We start from the raw sequence: 15,199 nt of genomic DNA, 5'->3' as shown, positions 1-15,199 counted from the left end.
AATTTAAGTAAAATACCATTAGCCAAGCACACAGAATGTATTTGGTAGCAGCAACAGCAACAGTAGCAGTAATTATAGTAATAACGATGGTATTAATAGTAGAGTAGCTGCAGTGGTGATAGTAGTAGTAGCAGCAGCAGTAGAGGTAGTAACAGTAGCAATAGCAGCAGTAGTAATAATAGTGGTAGTAGCTGTAGTAGTGATATTAGTAGTACTAGTGCTAGTGGTAGTAGCAATAGCAATAGTACTAGTAATAGTGGTAGCAGAAGCAATAATATCATGGTGATTTTCATTGCAATGTCCCCAGAAGCGAAGATAGTAATTTGAGGAGGTCAAATGGGCTTGTCAATTTGAAGTTAAACTGGGTGGCTGTCTGAGTGAGTGTAGGAGTGGGAGAAGGGTGTATTTGAAACCCAGCACTAATGTCCTGGACGACCAGTTGTACTTATGCCCCATAAGGTAACAGGAGCACTGCAATTCCCAGACATAAACACAAGGTGGAGCAGTGATTCAGCACCCACAATGTCTGAACACCCCTCTGCCCCCCGCCCCCTGCCCCCCACACCCGACCTCCAGGGAAAAATAACTGGAAGTACCCTAAGGAACCCAGGAGACTCCTAGTAAATCAAGGAGAGTTGGCTCCCTGAGCTTCAGAGATGATTTTCTTCCTAGCATTTACAACAGGCTCCGGGAAAGCAAAGTTAAACACAGCAGAGCAGGAAGGGCAATGGGCAAAGTGGGAACAGAGTAATAGCAGGTGGCCGGGAACAGTGGTTCTCAGCTTGTTCCACCTGACTGGTAATGTTGGGACAAGGTTCACTCATGCTCCTGCTCCCTGCAGGGGTAGAAGTAAATGGGCCACAGGTTATAAGCAGTTCCCCTTTCTTTCTCACTCATTTGGACCCTATTATGTGAGATTGAGAACCGCTGGTCTGGACCAGACATGGTGGCCAGAGGATGAGGAAAGAGAGTTTAAACAGTATCAGAGTCGAATTTAAAGAAACCACGTGGCTCAGTCATTGTGCATCAACCCATGCACCAAGAGGTCGCCAGTTCAATTCCGGGTCAGAGAACATGCCCAGGTTGTGGACCAAATCCTCAGTAGGGGGCATGCAGGAGGTAGACAATCGATGTCCTCTCTCATCGATGTTTCTACCTCACTCTCCCTCTCTCTCTAAAAAAATCAATAAAGGAAAGAAAAAAAGAAATCACATATACATAGAGGCCTAGAGTAGGGCAGAAGGCTGAGTATGGGCTATAGGTATTCACTCTAAGAACTTGGCTTTGGAGATGAACCTGGGTTCAAATTCTGACTCTATACTATAGCTACGTGACCTTGGGTAAGGGATAATATTAGTACCAACCTGGTAGGATTGTTGTACAGATTAAATGAGACAGTATCTGTAAAGTGCTTAGTCTGTGTCTAGTGGTAACTATAGTAACTACTCAAAGAAATGTAACTATTACTACTCTCATTACTATTATGTTGGCATGATGATTAAATACACTCCCACAATCCTACCAATGTCCTGTGGTCTTGTATTTTGCTCAGTTGGTGTCACATGTGATAGAATTGACTTCCCAGTGAGATTTTAAGGCCCCCAAGGGTGAGACTAGAAACACATATGTCTCTTGACTATTGACAATTCCAAGTATAAATCTGGACATAGAGGAGTTGGGTGGGCAATTGTGAAATTAGTAACTTACAAGTTTTGCAGTGTGGCACCAAACGAGGTATTCCAACCATCATTTGTTAAACACCTGCTCTATACCAAGAACACTGAGATAGTCTACTTTGGGGAGACTGTCCCGGCTATCCTAATTTTCTCATTGCTAAACTATGGCTCTGGGGGAGTCCAAGGTACCTCTGCCCCTTACTCTGACCAAACTGATCCCAATTCTGAACAGAAACACTGGCATGGGACAGTACAAGAAACCAACTTGGTTCAGTGAATTTAAGCATTTGTTTTTCAAGTTCACAAGGCCATTTCCTCGGGCACGAGACAAATTTGATGTATAAGTTATTCTGACACTGAAGAGAAGGAAGACAGCAAGAACTGAAAGTCCTGCTTAAATAAATTCCACAGAACCCAAAGGGGCGAAGGTCCGTTTTAAATGTCTTCTCTGGCCTCCTAAGTTCTCCTCGGCCCCAGTGCTCTTTCTGCCTTACTGCTCTCTGTTTCTTCATCTGGAACATGAGGATATGAGACCAGCAGGTCACCAGCGTCATTTGAGGACCCTGGACATAGCTCCATGGACACTGGAGGTGGAGGAATTCTCCTTTCCAGCCACCACCTCCCCAGTGGCCAGGCACAGAGTCACGTATCCTCTCTGCACCTCAGCTTCCCCATGTACAAATGACCTCTAAATTGGCTCTAGGTGACCTCTAAGGACCAGTGCTGCCTGCTCTGTTCTCAGCCCTAATTCAACACAGTCAGGGGCTTGAGTAAGTAGATCACTTTCACTTTTTTTCTTTCTCTCAGTGTGGGTCACTTTCATGAGGACATACCACTCAGAGACGGTGTGGGGACACTTCGGGTAGATGGAGGCAAACATGCCTGTCCCTTGATATGAAGGTAGAATTGACTGGGTTGCTGTTGTCCTTGGAAAACCATGACCCCTCTCCATGTGGCTGTTTCCTCATTTGCAAAATGGGAGTGCACGTTCTGGTTTTAATCAGCAACATTACCCCTAAAGAAATTTTAAATGGTAAGTCTACCGTTAAATATCTCAAGCAGTAACTTTGATAAATGACTCCTTTTTTTTCTTCAAATTACAAATTGAATCTCCTTGCCTTTCCTCTGGTGCTCCTTCCCTCTCTTCAACCCAGAAACACAGGGGCTCATTCAAGAACAGTTACCCTGTTAGAGAGCAGAAAAAAGGAAGGACATTAATATGGGCTCTCTCCCTTGCCCTGATTCACCCTCATTTCATTGCTGGCTGAACATTTCCCACACAACCAGACACATTTGAATAATTAATATTCAATAAGCTGAGAGGTTGACTTTCAGCAGCTAGATGACTCCTAAAAATGAAAGTGGTGTACTTGGAGGCAGTGTCTTATGGAGCAGTCTAAGATGACACCTAAGTAAATGTCCCTCATTAAATTCACAGAATGTGGAATTAGGTCAGAAGCGACTAACAGGACTATGACACATCACCAGGCCTCTTTGGAGAACTTCTTAGGTAGGAGCTGGGCTCAGGTGAAGAAGCGGTGATAAATGAACCTACCTCGAAAGAGTGGCCATGGGACCGAGATAAAAATGATCTGCTCTGCAAATTATGAAAAGATGAGGCCTAGCAGAACTGAAATTCAAATACCTGTTAGGGGCCAGTGAAGTTTCATTCAAAAAACATTTATTGAGACCTACTAAGTACTAGGCATTGTTCTAGATGCTGGTATTGTAGCAGTGAATAAATCAGAACTTTCCCAACAAAAGAATTTCTACCTTCTTGGAACTTATAGCTATTTGAGAGGACAGACAATAAACAGAATTAATTGATTCAATACATAGCCTGCCAAGTGATGATAAACACTTTTTTTTCTTTTTCTTTTTGCATTTATCTTCAGATAGAGCAGGAAGGAGAGAAGGAGGAAGAGAGAGAGAGAAACATCGACATGAGATAGACACATCAAGTGGTCACCACCCAGACAACCCCAACCAGGGCCAGGGACAAACTGCTACCGAGGTACGTGCCCTTAGCTGGAACTGAACCCGGGACTCTGTGGTCCGTGGGCCGACACTCTAACCGCTGAGCCAAACTGGCCAGGGCTATGATGATGATAAACACTTTGAAGAAGAAGGGAAAAAACGCAAAGGTATGGGGTTAGAGAATATCAAGTAGGGGATGGGCTATAATTTTAATAAAAGTAGACAAGAAACACCTTACTGAGAAAATGACAAATTAGTGAAGATTTGAAGGAGATAAAGAGTGAGCGGTGCCATCATCTGGTGAAGATTTCCCATGGCAAGCAAACAGCAAGTGCAAAGGCCCTGAGGCAGGAATGTGTCAGAAACAACAAGGAGGACCCGTGGCTAAAGACAAGCTTTTGCTCTGAGTGAGACGGGATGCTGTTGGGGTATTTATCAGCAAAGAACATGATCTGACTTTTGAATTAACAAAATCCTCCTGGCTGCAGTGTAGAGAATAAATCATAGAGCAAGGGCAGAGGAGAGGGACCAGATCAGGCAATAGGGAAGATGACTGGTATGACTGACAGGATGTTAATTGAGGTGCCAACAAGTGCTCAGCTTCTGGATTTATTTTAAAGGAAGACACAATAGGAGTTGCTGAAGGGTTAGATACAGGTATACGAGGAAAGGATGAATTATTGTTTGAGGGGTATGAGCAGGTAGAACAATAAAATTGCCATTTATGGAATTGGGAGAGATTGCAGGAAAAGCAGATTTGAGGACAGAAATGGGAAGTTGTATATAAACAATAGGAAAAGAGGGAGACATGTGGAGAGCTTGCCCCACCTGGAGTGGAGGGGGTAAAAAAAAATCTCACAAAACCAAGTCAACCAGGGCATGCTGCACAAGAATTTGCAAGGTAGGGAAAGCCCTGGTTTTTTCAGTAAGAACATCTGGTTTCGAGGCCCACATTTGCTACTCTGTAGCCAAGGGATTTTGTGTGCTTCAATCTACCCATCTTCAAAACTGGGATGTATATATGTGCTTTGTGAAATGCACATACACCCAGAGGCAGAGGCACAGTGCGAGGAGACCAGGCTGGATCTGTAGCCTTTTACTATAAATAGGATGTTGGGCAAGTTTCTTAACCTCTTAATGTCTTCATTTCCTTGTATGTAAAATGGAGATAACACTGCCTACCTTACAAGATTATCATAAAGATTCCCGAGATAAAATGTTTAATGCACCTATCAGAGGGCTTGGTATGTAGTAGGCGTTCGATATACTATGGCTATTATTAAACATAAAAATAACTGTTACTGTAGGTATATTTATTTGTATGTTGGCCTTCTGAGTATATGGTCACCTGTACAAAACTTCAGGGTGGCCACAAAGTCTGGAAACATACACAATATTATTTCACCATGCATTATAATGTCATATCAATAAATGATATTTACTATGTGCCTGTGGCCACCCTGTGTATACTCTGAGATTATGAGCCTCCAAGAGACTGCTAGAAGCTGAGAAATAATAAAAAGAGGCTAAACATCCATTCAAACTTTCTAGAGATGAGAGACATCATCTTATTTTTCTTTCCGTCTTCCACTTCTAGCCTGGTCCAATGACTACACCCAAGAGGTACTTAATCTACAGATGGAATCACAGAAAAGGATTTTAGAGACCATCATCTTCTTTTCAAACTAAGAAAACCAGAGCCCAGAGAGGGCCAGTGACTTGCCAAAGTGACCCAGCAAGTGAGTAGCAGATCTAAGGCAGGTATTTGGTGTTTCTGTTAGGTCCGTGCTTCCCACTGTTCCTCTCAGATTTGTGGAGAAGGGAAACCGCTGTGGTGAAATCCGGATCTTTTCACCGACCGAGACCCACAGAAATCTCTTCAGTGGGTCCATCCAGACTGACAGAGCGTTTCCTTGTAGTGACGATAGGACACAGTAGGGGTCCTTTGAGCCTCCTGGATTTGTCCAGAGCCTGCAGTGTTTGCACTGGTCTAGACATTTTCCACCAAACCTCCCGGCAAATATTTGAAGGCCTTGATACGATGCCACACAAATAACCATATCTAAAGCCTTCCCATGTAAACAGCCCGAAGTCTTCAGTCAGTCAGTCAGCAGTGATCAGAGAACAAAACCAAAACCAAAACCAAAACTTGGCTCCTCAAAACAGTTTTTAGAAAGTAAACCTCAAAAATCACCTAAAAGGTAACACGTTTTTGCTGTGGTTAAAATCACAGTTGTTATTGATGCCATTCATTGAAAGCTGGGAGGGTGTGTGTGTGTGTGTGTGTGTGTGTGTGTGTGTGTGTTTGTGTGTGTTAACAGCTTTTCCATGATACAGAAGAAATCCCCTGTGGTAGCAAACGCTGTTTTAAAAAGTAACTTTTAGACTTCAAAAAACCATATGCCTCTTGTTTTGTCTCAAGAGTTGCATGTTCAGCATTTGAATAACTTTTTTATCTGACAGGTGTAGGAGAAAGACTTTAGGATTAGATTAAATGGGAGAAAATTTCCTCTGGAATTATGAGATGGTTCATATGATGTTCCCCATCACTGGCACAGGAAAAAAAGTACTATTTCCTCTCATATTAGTAACTCTGGCAGTAGCACTAAAGAAGCTTTGGACAGGGAGATGAAGAGAAAGTCACACAACATATCAGAAATAATAGCAGTTACAGTTTGAAGAAGCCACAGTAGGTAACCACAGGTTAGATCCAGGACTGTCATCTAGCCCGACTACCTACCCATCATCATTTATCATCCCCAACACAAAAGAATCTTTGTATTATAATCATCCTTACTTCTGCTCTACCTCTGAACCTTGTAAATTGAGAATCTTAGTTCCTACAATCATCTACTTTATTTATCTCAGCTAATCACAGGTTAATCAGATCAATTATCCACTGGTAATCAGTAAACAAGTCCTTGACCAAAGCAGGGAACCAAATAACTTTAATGTATTATTATTATTACAAAAATAGCAACTCTTAAACATTTATTGAGGGCTCACTCTGTGACATCACTGAACATTGTCTTAATTTAATCTGCACTAAAACTTTGAATTTATACTATCTTATCTCCATTTTTACCCATGTAGAACTTAAGTCCTAACTAGTTCACTATTCTAGCTTAAATACATAAAGTCTCTTTTGAAACAACTGATAGAATTTCAGGATTATACAACCCCTAAAAGACCACATGATCTGAATGTACTATTTTTGGTGGGGGGGGGCAGTACGTGCCCCTAGCAGGAACCGAACCCGGGACCCTCTGGTCCGCAGGCCAATGCTCCAACTGCTGAGCCAAACCAGGCAGGGCTGAATGTACTATTTTGTATATTCATTCTTACTATACTTGATTGGCAGTAATTCATATGTGATAAATAAAATCACACTATAAATATGTTCAAAATCTCTTTTCACTTAATTTATTGATGCATCTTTAACTAACTAAATAGAAAGTGTCAATAGCAGTTGAGATGAAGGAAACTTGCACTTTCTCATTTTGCTTCAATTTTTTACAATGATTCTCTATTTCCAAGAACCACAAAAAGAAAGTTATTTCCATTCTTAAAAATAAAAAATGGAAAGATTCCAGTACTGCAGAGGCCTGTGTAGCAGGACATCGACATGAATGCACTGGTACAGGGTCAGTAGCAATCATTTACACCTGCTTAGAGCTTAGTGGCTGGCAAAGCACTTGTGCAAAACACTTCAGTTTAATCCTCACAGTAATCCTTCATAATATATAAAATGATGCCCACTTTCTGGGCAAGGAAACCGATGTTTGAAGAATGTATAGCCCGCATGACTCAAGGTTACACATATCTTATGAGGTAGAACTGGAACTCTGGTTTCGACTCCAAGTGCTGCCCATATTCCACGTAGCCTGTATCTTGCTATAATTATCTATCCATGTGCCCCAGGTCTTAAATATTTTCTGGGTTCTGCTCTGCCACCTCTTCCTAAAAGTTTACATTATAAATTTTCATTCTGGGGACGTATTATTTTGAAAAGGATAGCTGGATTATAACAGCTGTTCTTGATTGCTGGAAAGATAAAGATAAGGCCTTCTTAATATCTTGTTCATAGCTCGGTCCTCTGTGGAAAGATGATACGCACATTGCAAGTCCGAATACTGCACCCCTACTAGGCTCCCTCCTCCGCTTGCTGCAGGCCGCCTGGTGCCCTTACTGTTTGCAGAGCCGGGGTCATGGGAGAAACTTCCAAAGAACAACCACAGTCAACCTTACTGTCCTTACTGTATGTTTCCTATGTGCCAAGCATTGCCCATATTCTTTTTATTAAGACCCAAAAATAATAGTGTACCCATTTTCAGGTGAGGAAACTGAGATTTAGAGAGGTTAAGTGACTAGCCCATGGTCACAGTCATTAAGGGCCAGCATGGACGTGCATGCCCAGCAGTCACCCCTCACTGCCCATGCGCTCCTCTTGGCTGCCCTTGAGGAATAGAAAATAGTTAAGAAGGAATCAGAGGTCAGGGGTCCTGGTTTTTAAAAGAATAGACACACACACACACACACACACACACACATTTGTGTAAGCATACATAAAAGAAACAAATTGAACAGCAATTGCTTGGAGAAAGAGAGGGAGCTGGGGATTGGGAATCAGGTGGTAAATAGGTGACAAGGGAGACTCTGTTTTTACTTTATACAGTTCAGATTGTTTGAATTTCTTATAATGTCTATTAGGTTTTTTAAATTGTGGTAAACAAATAAAATTTACCATCATAACCATTTTTAAGCATACCATTCATTAGTATAAAATATATTCACACTGCTGTGTAATCATTACTGCCATCTTTCTCCAAACATTTTCATCTTGTAAAACTGAAACTCTGCATCTATTAATAACTCCCACTTCCTCACTTTCTCACCTGCCCCCACCCTGGCCATCATCATTCTACTTCCTGTCTCTATGAATTTGACTGCTTTCAGTATGTCATGTAAATGGATTCATATAGTATTTGTCTTTGGGTGACTGGCTTCTTTCACTTACTTAGCGTAATGTCCTCAAGGTTCGTCTATATTACAGCATGTGTCAGAATTTCCTTCCTTTTTAAGGCTGAATAATATTCCATTGTGTATATATGTCAAGGTTTTGCTTGTTCATTCACCCATTGATGAACTCCTGGGTTGCTTCCACCTTCTGGCCATTGTGAATAATGCTGCTATAAACGTGGGTGTATAAATATCACTTGGAGACTGTGCTTCCAATTCTTTTGGGTGTACACACGAAAGTGGTACTGATGCATTATTTGGTCATGTTTATTAGCTTTGTAATTTGAAAACATAAATCTGTTGTTGTTGTTGTTTTTCTTTATTGATTTTTAGAGAGAGAGAGAGAAAGGAAGGGAGAGGGAGAGAGATAGAAACATCAATGAGCGAGAACATCCATTGTCTGCCTCCTGCATGCTCCCCACTGGGGATGTGCCCCAACCAGACATCCAACTGGTGACCTCTTGGTGCCATGGGTCAATGTTCAACCACTGAGCCACACTGGCTGGGCCAAAAATCTGTTTTTAAGTGAATGCTCAGATAGATTAAAAATATTTAATAATGAGATGTGGAAGACAATAGTGAAAACAATAGGTTTAAGGATAGGTGTGGTTGCCATGGGCTCCAGGAGCACCTGTCGGGCTGTGTGATTTCTGAGGGTGGGATTTGCAGCTTTACACTCCATACTACCTGTGCCCCACACCACACCTGTCTTCTTGTAGGAATTCAATATACATGAATTAAAGGAATGACTTTACCACAGTATCTAGGCAAGTGACAAATTTTCCCTAAGCTAACAAAAGGACTTCATGAAGGCAGTGTCCCGGTGACCATGGAGCACAGGACTTTGCCACCTGCTTACTCACAACATGACCTTGGACACCTAGATTCTTGATTCTCCTCAGTTACGTGAAGACTACTCACCTGATATCGTCATGTGATTTTTGTGAAAATTCACTGTTCGTTTATTCATTCATTCAACAAATATTGCACGCTTCCCTGCCCAGGCCCAGATCATATTTGAAATAACATTTCATTTAATAAGCATTGCTTAAATTTTCATTTTGTATAGTATTTTTGTATTCTTTTATTAGTTTTACATTAAGGACCTTGTCTCATTCCTTTGTTTTTAAAGCAAGTCTCTAAAACAACAACAAAAGGGTGTTCAGGTTCTCTGGGAGCTTCAAACACGACTTTCTTTTGAGGCCTGTTAAGCCAGAAAAGCATCTCCCTTGTCCTACAGGAGAGAACTCCTGGGTCAGAAACTTCTGGGAAACTGCATTTCTCTGCTCTCTGAAGAGCCCGTCGGCCTTTCTAATCCATAATGGTCATCTCCAGCTGCAAGGAGAAGTTAATGAGGTGTGTGGGACAGTGATGGGAAAATGTCAGCCTCTACATCACTCCTGACACCACTGCTAAGTGAGGGCCACAGAGGGGAACTAGCCATAGGGTAAGAGACATGGACCAGAAAACAATATTCACTTCATTAGCCACTGATTCTGAGTGTGTGCAGAGAGGCCAAGGTCCAGCCTACAGACTGTGACAGAACATTCTTCCAACGCTGTGAGGTCTGGGGAAGGGCGGGACAGAGACTGTCCTCACTGCCTCTACCCAGTGGCATCTGGGGGGCAGTTTTCTTTTACTCTTCTCTCTCTCTCTCTCTTTCCCTCTCCTTTCCTTTACTTCTTTTCTTTTCTTTCTTTCTCTCTTTCCGTCCTTTTCCTCCCTTTACTTTTCTTCTTTTCCTTTTAAAATTGTATTAATTTTATCTCTTTTTCTCATTATCCCCTTTTCCTTTTCTCCTCTTTTCCTTTCTTTCTATAACTTCAATCAAGTTCCTCTTTATTCCAAATCTCAAAAAATTCCTGAGAGGCAGACAGCTGGCACCCTCTAGCCAAGTTTTCATTTATCATAAAATAAAATAAAATTACTTTAAATTAAAATAAAATAAAATGTAGTAGTACTTTCATGCATCAAACAGGGGTCCCAAATTACAGTGCACAAGGTGATACATTGTGGGTACAGGCAGAAAATATTAGCTCTTATTTTTATATTTATGTTAACTCCATGGCCTTTTTATTTTTGTTTTTGCTATTTATTTTATTTTATTTTATTTTATTTTATTTTATTTTATTTTATTTTATTTTGGGGCGTATGTGCCCCTAGCGGGAACCAAACCTGGGACTCTCTGGTCGACACTCCAACCGCTGAGCCAAACCGGCCAGGGCTGTGTTTGCTTTCTAATAAGCATAAAATTAGTACAGTAGCACATATAGTAAGGTAATTAATTAATACAAATAATGGGATCAAGTTACCCAAACATTTTTTTTTTAACTGAGAGGAGCCATGGGGAAACATGTTGATCAATTTCTGCTTCATGGAGAAGCCCCTTGTCCTCTGAATAACACCTTATTCAACTCATCGCTGTTTACAGTCAGCGTCTTTGCCTGCACGCCTGGGTGCATGTAGGGCCTGAGCCGTGAGGAGGCCTGAGGGTTGATACCCCAAGAAGTGCTGTCACTATGGAGAAACTGCACCAAGTTTGATTTTCTGCTCTATGTTGATTAATTGAAAAGTCTTCCCGGGAAAGAACCCTCGCTCACAGTAGTGCCTCCCACACTCCCTTTCTATGTCCCCCACCCTGTGGTTTTTCTCTGTGGCCCACCGTCACCTGAAGTACCATGTGTGTGCTCATTCTCTGGTTTGGCTGTCTCCCCCTGTGGCCGGAGTGAAAGCTCTGAGGACAGGACCTTCTGTTTTATTCCCAGCTGTGTCCCCAGATTCGGGAATAGTTCCTGACACAGCAAGGTACTTGGTAAGCAAACTAAGTTCTGCAAATGACTCCAGTTACACCCAACGTGGCTTAAGGGGAGTTCGGTAAAAATAGGGTCATGGGATCTTCTCTCCTTTTTTTTTTTTTTTTTTTAATCCTCACCCAAGGACATTTTTCCATTTATCTTCAGATAGAGCAGGAGGGAGAAAGAGAGAGAGAGAAACACCAATTGTTTGCCTCCCACACGACCCCAATCAGAGCCGGGGACAAACTGCAACTGAGGTACATGCCCTTGGCTGGAATCAAACCCGGGACTCTTTGGCCCACAGGCTAACGCTCTAACCTCTGAGACAAACCGGCCAAGGCATCCTCTTTTATTATTTTTTTTTCTTTATTGATTTTAGAGAGAGAGGAAGAGAGAAGGAGAGAGAGATAGAGACATCCATGAGAGAGAACATCAATTGGCCGCCTCCTGCATGCCCCCTACTGGGAATTTGACCCACAACCTGGGCATGTGCCCTGACCAAGAATCGAACTGGGGACCTCTGGGTGCATGGGTCGACGCTCAACCACTGAGCCACACCGGCCGGGCTTTCCTCTTTCTTATCTTTCGTCTTCTGGAGGCTGATTTCACAGCAACTGTGATGCTTAGTTATACTGAGTTCAAGCGCTCTCTAGCTCCCTGGACGGGTGGAACTCCTTGAAGGTAGGAATTATATGTTTAAGTCCCCAGCATTTCACATTAGTAAATGCTTAAATAGATGTTCGTTGTATGAATAAATGAATGTACTCTGGGCCTTTCACGTGCAGGATGGGAAATCAGCGCAGAGCGGTTAGTAAGCGCTGAGCACCTGCTGTGGACAGTGTTGCTCTAAACAGCTCCACAGAAGATTTAGCAAGTTTATTTCCCATGCCTCTAGTATTCACAATCCACTTAGATAAAATAAAACATAGACTCACTTAGTGACTTAAGAATAGCTAGAAATGGCCCTGACAGGTTTGGCTCAGTGGTAGAGCATCAGTCCGCGGACCAGAGAGTCCCCAGTTCAGTTCCTGCTAAGGGCAGGTACCTCGGTTGCAGTTCCCCCTGGCCCCAGTTTGGGTTGTGTGGGTGGCAACTGGTCAATGTGTCTCTCTCAGATGCAATGTTTCTCTCTCTTTCTTCCTCCCTCTCTCCTTTCCACTCTATCTGAAGATAAATGCAAAAAAAAAAAAAAAAAAAAAGTCCTCAGGTGAGGATTAAAAAAAAAAAAAGAATAGCTAGAAATGGTTTCATATTTTTCATATTTCCAACATGTAGTACAAAATAACAGGTTAAAGTTCAATAAGATGAGTTCGTAGGCCCTGCTGGTCAGTTCAGTTGATGAATATTGAGGACCTACTATGTGCTGACACCGCCTTGAGTCCTGGAGACATAGAGATTAATAAAAATTCAACCTTGCCTTTGAGGAGCTTTCAGTCTACATGGGTGGTGAGGTCATTTCAACAACATGGGCAAAGAGCTAGAAAAGAGATAAGCACAGAGGATACTGGAAGCAAAAAGAAGGGGCAAGTAACTGAGGTTTTTGAACGATGGCACTGTTGACATTTCAGACCAGACTAGCCTTTGTTTTGGAGGCTGTCTGTGCACTGTAGGCTGTGTAGTAGCCTCCTTGGCCTCCACCCAATGGATGGGACAGCAGCCCCTTAGCCATGACAGTAAAAACACTCTCTAGACATTAGGACCAACTATGGATGTGGAGATGCAGAGATGTGGATGTGGATGTGGATGTGGATGTGGAAGATGCAAATGTGAGACCCCTTATTCAAAAAGCAGGAGAGGGGGAAGTATCATTAAAGAAACTAAAATATAAAGATTTTTCATATTCTCAGTGGTCTATTCTCTCTCTCTCTCTCTTGCTCGCTCTTGCTCTCACTCTCTGTGTTTTTTATTTGCTACTTAACTGCATATTCCCAGGGAAATGAGGATGCTGGCAGTACGAACCCTCGTAGGTGTCCGAGGACCCCACTCTCAGCCCCCAAACTGCCAGTTTCCTCCTATGCATGTGTCCCAGCTGGGGGCATGGAAATCAAGCCAGGTATCTACCCTTCCCATGGCTGCTGCTCCAACCCATAGCAGATAGGCAACCCCCAAGGGTATTGCAAAGATGAGGATGGCTGAAAGCCTTGAGTAGACTAGGCTTGCCTCATGCTCTGTGGCACTGCCAGCTTGGGTCAGGGATGGCCATTGTCATGCCCCACCCTCTCGCACACACACAATCACAAGATACAACAGGGCTAGAGCACCCTATCCCAAAGTCCCCAGTGCCCACAATCAGGCCCCCGAAGGGTGCAGAAGGCAGCAATGGTTGTCAGGTGGGGGGTGGGGGAGGCCTGGCAGGGCCAGGGACACCAGGTTGTGAAAGGGCTGGAGCCAAAAGTCCATCCTAGAAAGTCAGAGAGGAAGTGGATGTGGTCTTGTGAGCTGAGACACCAAGTCCCTCGGGCATGCTCCATTGTAACATCAGACTTCACTTATAAGACAGAAGTTCAAAATTGTCAAATATTTCAGGATGGACTACAGAGCATTAAACCCCAAGAACTCCCAGGAAACTAGCCCTGCGACATATTGCCAAATCTCGCCTAGGGGCCCAAACCACCCTCATTTGAGAATCACTGAACTCAACCTGGGGTTAGATGGGGCCTTCCTAAAGGAATGAACCCTCAGCTGATCCCAGAAGGCTACAGGGATGGAGGGTGAGGTGGAGATTATTAGAAGGGACAAAACTAATCAGGAAATCTTCCTGCAGCTCATAAATTTTAAAGCAAGTTTTCGGGGAAGCTGTAGACTCTGGTTTGACCTTTAAGCTGTGTTCAGCTCATCTTTCTGCCTGAAATGTTCTCGGTATTTTGTTGTCAAAATCCCACTTACCCTTCCAGGGCTCTGAGCCCCCACAGAACTTTGCTGTTGCTCCTGTTATTAGTAGTATTTGATCCTATTTATTAACTGTGCCAGTTGTTTACATATATCTTTCCTGCCAAATTCTATACTGCTTTCCTTTCTACAGTTGAAGAAACAGGTTCAGAGCAGCAACTTGTCCAAGGTCACGCCTAGGAAGAAGCAAAGACAGATTTCAAACCTTCATGAGCCCGACTCCAAGCCCCACCCTGATGATCCCTGTATTGCACCTGCCTCTAGGCTGGTACAGAAACTATTAGAAGCCAGAGAGAGCTGCTTTTAAATCCCAACTGGGTATGAGCAACAGGCTCTCTGCAACTCAAGCTCTCTGAGCATCAGTTGAGAAAACTAAAAGTAGGAATAATGATATCGTCTCATGGGACTGTTAGGAAGAGTAAATGAGATGCTTTCTGTAAAGCAATCAGCACAGCGCTTATTATAAAGCCTGTTCCATTCTATCCAGCAATGAAGTTAAGTGTATATGTGTCTGTCTGTCCCACTACATAACCAACTTATTTAGAGCAGAAATGGAATCTTCTTCTTCCCAGCAGTGCTGGATATCTCCTGCAGTGCCCAGCACATAGTGGGTGCTCAACAAATGTTTGCTGCATTGACTCATCACCCCCAATGATTCTTCCCCACCAGGCCTGGAAGCAGGGTCTTTGTCTAGATACCAGAACATTAAAGAATACCATCCCTTAGCATGAAGCCCAATGGCCACTTTCATGTCCAAGACGCATGTCGTGGACAGCACTCCTGAGCAGACACAAGCAGGCAGAGCAGGGGCAGAGAGGAGAGGAGACATAGTGGGCAAGACAG

Source organism: Molossus molossus, unplaced genomic scaffold (assembly GCF_014108415.1).
Source record: "Molossus molossus isolate mMolMol1 unplaced genomic scaffold, mMolMol1.p scaffold_m16_p_19, whole genome shotgun sequence".
NCBI classification, from domain to species: Eukaryota; Metazoa; Chordata; class Mammalia; order Chiroptera; family Molossidae; genus Molossus; species Molossus molossus.
This window is presented reverse-complemented; position numbering follows the sequence as displayed.